This window comes from Piliocolobus tephrosceles, chromosome 14, assembly GCF_002776525.5.
Source record: "Piliocolobus tephrosceles isolate RC106 chromosome 14, ASM277652v3, whole genome shotgun sequence".
NCBI classification, from domain to species: domain Eukaryota; kingdom Metazoa; phylum Chordata; class Mammalia; order Primates; family Cercopithecidae; genus Piliocolobus; species Piliocolobus tephrosceles.
In genome coordinates this window covers 15,379,487-15,391,625 of record NC_045447.1, presented here as the reverse complement: position 1 = coordinate 15,391,625, position 12,139 = coordinate 15,379,487, and the positions used below count along the sequence as shown (strand labels likewise).

Sequence of the window (12,139 nt, the reverse complement as noted above, 5' to 3'; positions counted from 1 at the left end):
GGGGGCTAGGGGAGGGATAGCATTAGGAGAAATACTTAATGTAGATGACAGATTGATGGGTGCAGCAAACCACCATGGCCACATGCATACCTATGTAACAAACCTGCAACTTCTGCACATGTATCCCAGAACTTAAAGTACAATAAAAAGTTCAAAAAAAGAACACATCAAGGAGGGATATATCCTCCCTACATATACATAATACATATCTGAGCTACTATTTCTTAGGGTAAAAAATATGAAACAAGTTTGGTAAAACATTAGAATATAAGAGATATATTTGTGGTGAATACACAGTTGTTTATCATATTCTATTCTGTCTATAAGCTTTAAACAATTTCTAATTTCAAAATATTTTTAAAATCATGTGAATATGTTAAGATACGTAGAAACAAAACGAACTTTGCTCCTCTTTAGCAAGAAGCTACTTTAGCTTTGGTTTTAGCCTTCCAGTACTAGCAAAATAAGTACTCAATGTAAACTAAATGTTGATATTGAGTAGAAGATGTAATAAAGTTCTCCATCAAAGAAGATTGTAAGATTTTTTTTTAAAGTGGAATGAGACATATTCCAACACAGAATTATCTAGGTGAGTAAACAAGACATTCAAAGTATTAGAGGGTGCTGGCTAAAGTCACTGTCACTACTATGAAGGTTGCAAGAAGCACACAAAAGAAGGTAATACTGTTCCAAAACATTCTAATTTTAACTCCAGTAATACTTTTGTTAGGACAGATCTATGGTAAGCCCAAGATGTTTCCCAAGTCCTGTAACCTGGCAGAACTCAGCCGCCAAGTTCTGCCTTCCCTGCAGATTTTGTCAGGATTTGCTTACAGACCTTAGCTAGTGCACAGTTAGTCGTCAGGAGAGTCCTAGAATAGGACTTACTCTAGGGCAGGACTCAGCAAACTTTTTCTTAAGGGGCAAAATAGTAAATATTGTAGTTCTGTGGGCCACACAGTCTCTGTGGCAACTACTGACCCTTGCCATTGTATATAAAAGCATCTATAAACAATATATACATTAATAAGTATGGCTATGATTTAATAGTATTGCTTATCCCAGCTTTACCACACGGTCTCCCCAGTATTTCATCCAGATGCCTGGGAGGTCTCTCAATTGTGGCTGGGACAAAGTTATAACATCCCCTAGCCACATACTTCTAGTATTTGTTCCACTGCCAACCCTGTGGCAGCCACCTGATAAACCCTCCACAGTCTTTCCCAATCATGGATAGCCCAACACTCTGCCAAGAATTCACAAGAGGCTCACACACAAACATTTGGGAACCTCTCTTGTACAGTTTCTTCTTGTCTGGTTCCCTTCCCCGAAGACATTGGCTGTCTCAAGTGTACCAAACTCTAACCTCTGCCTCCTCGGCATGGTTAGGTGACCACGCTCTGCTTGCACTCCAGTTCAGCAAATTGTCCTCAGGCAGAGAACAGGAGTAATCACTGAGCCCTCATCATCAATGTCAAGATTACAATCCTGTGCTGCCTGTTGCCCAAAGCCTGAAAATGTCCCCACATATATTTTGTTGAGTTTCATAGTTGTTTATGGCAAGAAGGCTAGTCTAGAACTAGTTACTCATAATACTTAGAAGTCTTAGTCAATAAACATTCTAGTTTCTACTATACATCAAGACCTCAGCTGGGGCACAGTTAAATATGATGCTATGGTGTAATCAAGAACATTAGGGTGAGCATAACTAGCCATTTATTCATCCATCTAACCAACAAATACTTACTAGGCATCTACAAATACCAGGAAAGCACTTGACTTTATGTCATCAAGCTTCGGTATTAACAACACACCCTAAAGTGGGATGATAACCTGCCCAGCTAATCACATAGATTTAAGAATTAAATGAAAAAATGTAAAAGCATTTGATAAAGTACTATACATTATTTTTGTGATGGCAACAATCATACTCTTATTAGTAAACCACAAGAAGTTCACCATGTACACTTTCCCAGCAGCAGAAACAACATGTAAAGAGGATGGCTCTAAAAGAGTACGGGGTATAAGTGTACATGTATGTGTGCACATGTGTGCTGGTAAGGGAGGTTTCCAGATTTCAAATCGGCTAGAGAACAGAGTGCATACATGGAAGTGACAGGAGATATGGGTATTTACCATTCAATTTTGATAAGCAGAATGAAACTCAGCAATAAAAATAATTTTCAAAATAAATAATAAGTTTGTCTAGATAAATTACACAGGTCATACTCATTTTTATCACCAATGGTTGCCACACCAAAATATATATATATATAAACATACATATATATATATATAAACATACATTATATATATATATAAACAAGGTTCAGAGAAAGGGTAAATCATTCAAAAAACATATAGGCTGCTGAGAGTTTAGGGCAAAGTCATGGCAGCAGACCAGTGAACCTTATTGAGATACTTGTATTAAAAAAAAAAATGTGAACCTAACTTTTAACAGAGGCTTATTTTCTATTCAGGGGTTGGGAATGAGCAATTTGTAGTAATACATATCAGTATATTTGAAAATGCTTCCTGTTGTTTCATTTTCTTAAACTATCTTCTTCCTTTTCATCTACTCTACCACTGCAATCTCAAGCCTTTAAATAAGTGTTAGCTATAGAGTTAACAGAAATGGGCATACAAAATGAGAGAAACAAAAGTCAATTATTTCTTAAAGACACAAAAGTGTAACTATAAAATAAATCTGAGTATTAAAATCAAGAACTTTTGGTCCTCAAAAAATACCCTAAGATGGTGAACAGACAGGTTACAAACAAGATTTTTGGAATACATACATCCAACAAAAGATAAACATCAAGAATATAAAAAGAAGTCTTAAAATCCAAAAGAAAAGCAAAAAAAAAAAAAAAAAATCCAGAAGTAGGGGAAGAAAAAAAAACAGAAAAAAAAAAAAGGCAAGAACAAGCATTTCACAGAAGGTAAAACACAAAACCAATAAAAATAGAAGAAACATTATTATAAAAAATGATCAAGCAGGCCGGGTGCGGTGGCTCACGCCTGTAATCCCAGCACTTTAGGAGGCTGATGCAGGTGGATCACGAGGTCAGGAGTTCAAGACCAGCCTGGCCAAGACGGTGAAACCCCATCTCTACTAAAAATACACAAAAATTAGCTGGGCACAGTGGTGGGCACCTGTAATCCCAGCTACTCAGGAGGCTGAGGTATAAGAATCACTTGAACCTGGGAGGCGGAGGTTGCAGTGAGCCGAGACCATGCCACTGCACTCCAGTCTGGGCGACAGAGCAAGAATCCGTCTCAAAAAAAAAAAAAAAAAAAATCAACTAAATGCAATAAAAGTGAAATACCATTTTACATCTATTCAAGTTCCAAAAACATTAGAAGTCTAAAAATACCAAGAACTGGAAAAAATGTGAACCCACAGGGGCTTTTTACATATTGACGGTGGGAAAAAACGTTCAGTCTTACTTCCACAAATTGAACAGTCCCATAACCTATTATGCAGGGATTTTACTCCTAGGTATATGCCAAGAGAAACTCACACATGTACAAACAAGAGACACATATTAGAATGTTCACAGCAAAACTGTTCACAATAGCAAAAACCCGGAAAAAATGTGAAACGTCCATTCGCAGGTAAATGAATTAAACTATGTACATTAAGGTAATAGATTATTTGACAAAGTGAATGAACTACAATGACATGCAACAATATGAATAAATTTTAGCATTACACTAAGTAAAAACACTAAGTCCCAAATAATTACATCATAGAATAACCTTTTCATAAAAAAAAATCAAAATAAAAAAGGATTCCTTCTAAGAATCCATAAAGATGTGATAAAGACATATAAAAACAGAAAGAGGATGAATACAAAATGCAAGCTTGAATTCTGTCGAGGGAAGGCATGGCGATAGGATAGTTGGGGAAACCTGGAAGTCACATATAGGTTATCACAGTAAGTACCTACCTTATTTTCCCTCCCAGTGGTGGTTAAACAAGTGCTTATTGCAGACCAATGAAATTTTGTCATAAACAAGGATTACGACTAATCCATTATCTAATTCTGTGCAAATTATACCCAATTCTTTAAAAAGCTTCTCAGCCTATATTAAATTTTTGCTAAATTAAGTTTTGGTCTTCCTGACTGATGTATAATTTTTTAAATTTAGGCCAAATTGGTTCAACTATAAAGAGTTGCTATACTATTTTCCTAATATGGATAACTTTAAAATACTGAATTGCTAATATAGTGTCCTCCTAACTTATCACATCAGAGTAATAATTTACAGACTATAATTTGACTCATGGTATATCCAATAGTATTAATAAACTGCAACTGAATAAGTACTCAGTTTGCTACATACTAGAAAGAGAACAAAAACTTCCATAATCTATAGAAAATAATCTTGCTTTTTACAAGATGACTTCTCACCTAACCCCTAAAATAGACACCAACTCAAAAAGAACGTTCTTACTCCTGAATGACACTTTCAAGTCAACCTTAGCATTTTTCCCAATCTTTTGCTCTGAAAAAGAAAAGTAAAATGCAAAACTTCTTCCTTAATACAGATTTTTCTCAGTTATTAGAAAACTCAACATTAGGATTTTCCTAACAACTCAGCCACTTAATAAATAAAAGCATGGTTATACATTTAACACTTCAGGGGAAGGCAAGACTATAAAAAGAATTTGTTCTAATGAGTTTCAATTACCGTATTTTGTCATTTCCAATATGGTACTTACAGAACTTTATATTCACCTACCTCGGACGGGGATCAGGAGGAAAACAGTATATATTAATAATTGATGAGCATTTGTAGAATGATTTTCATATGTAAAAAGGATCTCCTGCCTGAATTTCCAGTGGAAAACAAACTTCAAACGACTAAAATTTGTGTATTTATTAGCTGCAAGATTTTAAACTGTCCAACTATTTGAATAATACTGATACCCCTAAGCCCCCTCCCTAGCCAAAAAAGAGAGAGAAAAAGGGGAAAGAACAAGCAACGCCAGTAATGATGTGAGAAGCAGATTCAATTATTTAGTTGTTATTCGCCTATCAAACATTCACAGATGTCCTTGGCTTTCTCAAGATAGATCCTTCACATCACTATCAAAAATATTATCCACAGATAAGCAGGATAAGAACACTGAAGACAATATAGAAACAGAGACAATTCCTACCAGGCAAGACACCAATAAGTGAATAAATTTGAGTCTTAAACACACAAATACATATTCCCATACAGCATTATACGAAGCAATTCTTATTAAAAATTAAGCAAAATAAATTCTGCATCAAGACATTCCTGTGTGGTTCAAAATCTCAATGTTTCACAGATGAAAGGGCCAGACTCATCAATTGTAAAACTCTTACAAGATCATGCAACTAGTAAATGGCAGAGATTAAGTGCAAATGACTAGACTTCACAGAAAATTAAAGAAAAAAATAGAACTATGTCAGGAGACCAGGGTTATAGTATTGAAATGGCCACTCAGCCATAAAGGCTTTTCCCCGGCTCTGTAGATTCTGTTTCCTGAAAAATAATCATCACCCGCCTATGTGCTCCCCAAAGCTACAATGAAGGTCCACTTACTAACAGTCACAGAAGTAGTTTGAAAAGTACAGTCTTACATAAGCAGGGAAGCTCACCCTTCCAACCTAATCAGTGGACTGAAACTCAAGGGAGAGCAATACAACGCAATGAACTTGTGACTGGTGTTTTCTCAGTCTGCAACAAATTCTTCAATTCAAGAAGAATCCTGACAAAATCTCAGTTATTCAGAGTGTGTAACTGATAAATGGAAAGGTATAGCCACCAGGTTCGTTTTTCGAAACTTGATAACTTTATTGAGGCAGGAGAACAGAATTGACTAAATTCAGCTTCAAAAGGCCTACCCACAAAATCGTAATAGTTAAAATGACCAGATACTCAGCTACATCTTTTACATGAATTACTTCATTTAATCCTCAAAAACTGTCTGTGGAGAATATGATTATACCAATTGGACAGAGGAAACAATAGTTTAGAGGAATGAAGTCACTTACCTGAGATCAAGCAGCTAGTCTGTGACAGAGCCAGGACTAGAATTAGACCACCTGCGGCTGGTCGCGGCGGCTCATACCTGTAATCCCAGCACTTTAGGAGGCCAAGGCGGATGGATCACCTGAGGTCAGGAGTTTGAGACCAGCCTGGCCAACATGGTGAAACTCTGTCTCTACTAAAAATACAAAAATTAGCCAGGCATGGTGGTGCGCACCTGTAGTCCCAGCTACTCAGGAGGCCAAGGCAGCAGAATTGCTTGAACCTGGGAGGCGGAGACTGCAACGAGCCAAGATTGCGCCACTGCACTCCAGCCTGGTTGACAAAGCAAGATTACGTCCCAAAAAAAAGAATCACTAAAAGTAGAACTACCATTTGATCCAACAATCGCACTACTGGGTATCAACCCAGAGGAAAATAAGTCATTATATGAAAAAGATACTTGCACATGCATGTTTAAAGCAGCACAATTCACAAAATTGCAAAAATGTGGACCAGCCCAAATGCCCATCAATCAATGAGTGGATAAAGTGTGGTATATATACATGTATACACACACACACACACACACACACACACACACACAATGGAATACTACTCAGCCCTAAAATGGAATGAATGACATTCTCAACAACCTGGATGGGACTGGAGACCATTATTCTAACTGAGGTAACTCAGGAATGGAAAACTAAACATCGTATGTTCTCACTAATAAGTGGGAGCTAAGCTATGAGGATGCAAAGGCGTAAGAATGATGGGTGGTGAGCAATAAAAGACTATAAATCAGGTTCAGTACATTGCTTGGGTGATGGGTGCACCAAAATCTCACAAATCACAGCTAAAGAATTTACTCATGTATCCAAATACTACCTATTCCCCAAAAACCTATGGAAATAATTTTTTTTATTAAAAATTAAGAGAAAAAAAAAGAATCAGACCACCTGTCTACAGAGCTGGTACTCTTGATGACTCATTATGCTAAGAAAGGTTCTGCAAAAAAGACCGTCCTTCTCTCGAGAGTCAGGTCAAATGCGACCTCTCCAGAAAGACTTCCCTCATCCCATCCCAAGTGTAACATTAATTCTCCCTCCTCTTCATTCTCAAAAGAGTTTTATTTCCTCTCTGACACCTGTACCTACCTATACTATATTCATACAGATATGAATGAACAAATATGAAAATCTTAGTATTATCAATCTTGACATTTATGTACATGTGTTCATATGTGTGTGGGTGTAACTATATGTACAAAATCCTGGCTGAGTTTTTAAAACAAAATTTTATAGACTGCTTCACATTATAGTTTCTGGTATCCATGTTTTTGTTCCTCTCGTTAAAAATCGCTTGGTATGGGGAGTGATTCTACTGTTCCTGGGTTAGTGATCTTAGGCAAGCATGTAACTAAGTCAGTGGAGTTGCCTGATGCCAAAACCCAGTTTATTTATTTATTTTTTTCTTAAAGAGATGGGATCTCACTCTGTCACCCAGGTTGGAGTGCAGTGGCACAATCACAGATCACTGCAGCCTCGAACTCCTGGGCTCAAGCGATCCTCCCACCTCCGCCTCCCAAGTAGCTAGGACTACAGGCATGCACTACCATGACTGATTAATTGTTTTACTGTAGAGACAGGTTCTCGCTATGTTGCCCAGGCTGGTTTCCAACTCCTGGGCTCAAGCGATTCTCCAGCCTCAGCCTTCCAAAGCTCTGGGATTATAGGCATGAGCCACTGTGCCCAGTCTGAAGCCCATTACTTACATAGCTCACCCAATCATTACAGCCACTCTGATCTTAATTCTTAAAGCTGGGGTTAGGGTAAGAACCAGAACCATGCCAATCTCGTTTACTATTCAGTTAACAAATATCTACTGTATACAAATCATAAAAATTCAGTAAGGCCAGGCATGGTGGCTCACGCCTGTAATCCCAGCAATTTGGGAGGCCAAGGTGGGTGGATTGCCTGAGGTCAGGAGGTCGAGACCAGCCTGGCCAACATGGTGAAACCCAGTCTCTACTAAAAATATAAAAATTAGCCAGGCATGGTGATGCATGCCTGTGATCCAAGATACTGGGGAGGCAGAGGCAGGAGAATCGTTTGAACCCAGGAGGCGGAGGCTGCAGTGAGCCGAGATCGTGCCATTGCACTCCAGCTTGGGAGACAAGAGAGAAACTCTATCTCAAAAAAATAAAATAAATAAATTCAATAAATACAGTGTTGGTAACATTCTAAAACTCCATGAACAAGAAGGCCCTCAGCTTACAAGCTAGATTCTGGACTCTTATCTTTCCAAAGCACAAAATTAGGTCTACTCTTAATCTCTGATAACAGTGAAACAAAGATTTCGGAAATCTGATTTCCCACTCTTCCGCTGAAAATTAGATTCAGCCATGCTTACTCAATAACCTACTCACAGAAATAAGATGTTTAACCCTTGGAATGAAATTTTTCAAAATATCATCCTTAGCATCTTAAACCCTCCACCCTTATCCTGCATTCAACTTAAGACAGTGCCTTCTCCCGCAGGATGCGTCCTATCATCTTGAGCTGTACCTCTACCCCCTTCTCCATTCTTTTCCTGACATGGACTGAATTAAGTAGACCTCTCATTATCTCCCACTGCACTAATTTTGCCTTAATGTTTTACCAGCTCTGTAACTACATGTTCCTAGAAGGCAGATACTGTGTTTTGCTCTTTGCTGTATACTCCTAGTATATATCACAATGCCTAGATAGTAAGCTCTCAAACAGTTGTCAAGTGAATAATCAAATGAATAAATGATTGATGACCCAATTATAACTCCTGATACTTCAGGGTGGGAATATGTGCAACTCCTCATCATTCTTTATAGCTGGAGCACAGCTAGGCTCATAATTTACAACAGACAGTCTTGCCATAGAGATGTCTATCATGCTCCATGCAAATATATGCCATGACCACAGCTGCTGTGCTTACCACCCTTTAGTCACTAAGAAGCAAATCCAAGTTTAACAGAGTGTACTTGAACTGAGGTCCTGACCACGATTCATTCTGAAGATGCTTTATTCCCAGATAAAGGGAACTACCCATATAAATAGCAAATGCAGCTAGGATATCATGTACAATTACATGTCCCATCTTGTAAAACTGATTACCTTGGCAAGTGAGCCTTCATTTTGTATCTCCCATGTTCCATAGAATATACAGGACACTTCACATTAATTATCTAAGTTAATATTTACATCAGCTCTACAACGTAAATGTAATATGATCAGTCCCCATTTTAAGGTTTACAAACTGAAACTCAGTTAAGTCACTTGTCCAAAGGCACACAAGGGAAAATCTACAATTTAAATCCAAGTCTGTTAGGTGCCAAAACCTATGGTTCTCTACAATTTTAAGTGCCCTCAAGTAAAAGATACCTGCCTTACCTGCTTCTCAAGATGCTATGAATCAACTAAAAATTGAGCTACCGGTGTCAGGAAGAAATAATCCCCCAATAACTTAAAGTCAGGCTTCCCATTTAGTATGATATATAAATACAAACTCAACCCAAAAAATAAAAGGAACTTCAAGAATCAAAGCTGCCATAATGAACGAGTTACTGACACTATCATGTAAAAAATTAAGTCACTGTTAGAAGTTGGGCTTTTTCAAAACAAAGTTATTCAAAATGATAGAGTAGAAGGATAATCTGACCATATGTTAAGAGGATGGTTAAAGGTTAGGAAAACAGACCAGAAAGAAAAAAAAAAGCATCTTATTCCAAGAATAACAAACCATATGCAAAGATACTCCCTTGCCAATTTATAAGAAACACAAAGAATGTGAAAAAGAAATGGGAAAAATAAGACAGTATTTAAAGAATGTCTTTTCTAAGTTGTCAATTAAAACAAGGTACTTGTTTAAAACATTGGCAATTAGATCACAGAAGATCTGAAATACAACCTAAGAAACAGCACCATGTGTTTACTTCCTCTGAAATTAAAAGCATGCCCACATAAAGGGATATTCTCTCGTGAAATCATTCTAATTAATGCAAACAGTCACCAGATAAAGTTAAACCTCCCTTAAAATTATAATTAGCTACTAGCTAGGTTATTTTCAATAAAGGCATTTGATGTAATGCTGAACCATTTTAAACTTAAACATGTAAGTGGTGTCCATTCTTATTTCCCACTGTCCTTTACTGACAATATTTGAAGATGCTGGCATTTAGTATTGCAAATCCACACAGGCTTCTCTGCCACATACATTTGCTTTTCAACTTCTTAAAGATTACTGAGCCTTCACTTAAATGCATTTCTAACTTGTCAGTCCAGATGCTTCAATGGCTTTATACAATTTCTCTTGGAATAAAATTTTAACAGACAAGGCAGTTTTTTATTCTTTATACTTACGGTGGAAGCTCAGTGAGCATCCTCACACTGCAAACAATTCCTAAAGAAACCAAATTAAACAATGCCCATAGATAATGTTTCTACATTCAGCACCCAGCACAATTCCTACATCTTTCCCATGGCATCTTCACAGCTTCTATCTATGATACACTGTCTTATCACAGATTTAACTAACATTACCTCCATCTCTCTCTTCTTACTACACATTCTTAGCATAGAATGTTTTCTTCAGTGTTCTTCACCATTATTTTTATAAATATAATGAGTTGAAGAGTGGACTGGGAATGATATGTAACATAATCACAAACAATGCAATGAGGAAATAACCTAAATGAAGTATACAGCTTATTTATATATTAAATATGACTTTTAAAGGATATAAATTTCCTATATAAGGTGCAGGGGTGGGAAAATATAATTTGGTTAGTAATTATCCCATATATATTCCATTGGTGACTAGAATTATGGTTAACCATGTGCCAGGCATCAGGGTGAATACTAACATATATAACCTAATTTAATAACAATAACAATAAAATGCCACCTAACATTTACATAGTGCTTACTGTTCTAAGTACATTGCACATATCATTTCATTTATCCTTGCAACAACCCTATAAAATAAGTACTACTATTTCCAGTTCACGGACGAGGAAATAGAGGCCTGAAAAATTTAACTAACGCATAGTATAAATGAGGAAGTGACAAAGTCATAAATGAGATTTAGGTTGGAAGATAAAACCAAGCCAAGCTCTTGCCCTGCAAATAATCACTGTATCACCCTACCCCTAAACAATTCTACAAGGGCTCCCTATGCCCTAAAAGACAGAGAACAGGAGTTTATGATTTCCATTAGACACCACCTCACATACAACCTTATCTTCAACATTTATAAACTTCAGCTAGAGCCAAATCAACCTTGCTGCCATTCCCCCAAATCCAGCATTCAGTCCCCAAGCCTTTATTCACGTAACTTCCCCCTGACTCAAAGAGCCTCTACGATTTCAACCCCCCACAAACTCTGCCTGGGGTTCAGACCAAGTCCCACCTCCTTCACAGGATATTCTCTGACATATCCAGTCAATTGTAAAATTCTCTTTGCATTAAACTCTTTTAATAATTACCACAGGCTATCACCATTTTAGCTATTAATCACATACTGCCCATATTACAAATTGAATGTTTTCAACATGCTTTTCTCCAAACTATAAATTGAAGGCCAGAATTATGTCCCAAAATCCACTATCCACCTCAGTTCACAGCGAAGTTATACATATAAGAGAAGCTCAATAAATACTGTTAAATCAATGAACGTGTACTTTTATTTAGTGAGACGCAGTAAGGCAAAGCTGGGGAAAGTATAGGCTTTGAGTCTCACAGACTTGGATTTAAATCCACTATTTTCTAGCTGTGTGAAAGGGAAAAGTTATCCAGAGTTTTTATTCTCATCTGTACTAACAAAAATAAAACTTGTATTTCACAGAGTTGCTACAAAATTTAAATGAGAGAAAAAAGACAATTACCTTCAAAGGAGGGACACACTGCCAGCTCTCAATATTAACAATGGATCCAGAAAACAGGAATGGGAGCTTCCCTGTGCTTAAAGAAAATAACTGCCGATACACAATTCTATATCTAGTAAATATACAGCCTTCAGGAATGATTGCAAAGGAACTTTCAGATAAACAAAAACAGAGTATGCCACAGGTAAACCTGTATTAAAAGAAATTCTA

At 37.0% G+C, this 12,139-nt stretch overlaps 1 protein-coding gene across 2 annotated transcripts in view; it reads right to left on the bottom strand.

Annotated features, from left to right (window-relative positions):
- The window catches only part of STRBP (spermatid perinuclear RNA binding protein), a 159,766-nt gene that overhangs the window by 100,017 nt on the left and 47,610 nt on the right, over positions 1 to 12,139 (bottom strand). The window lies entirely within an intron of this gene.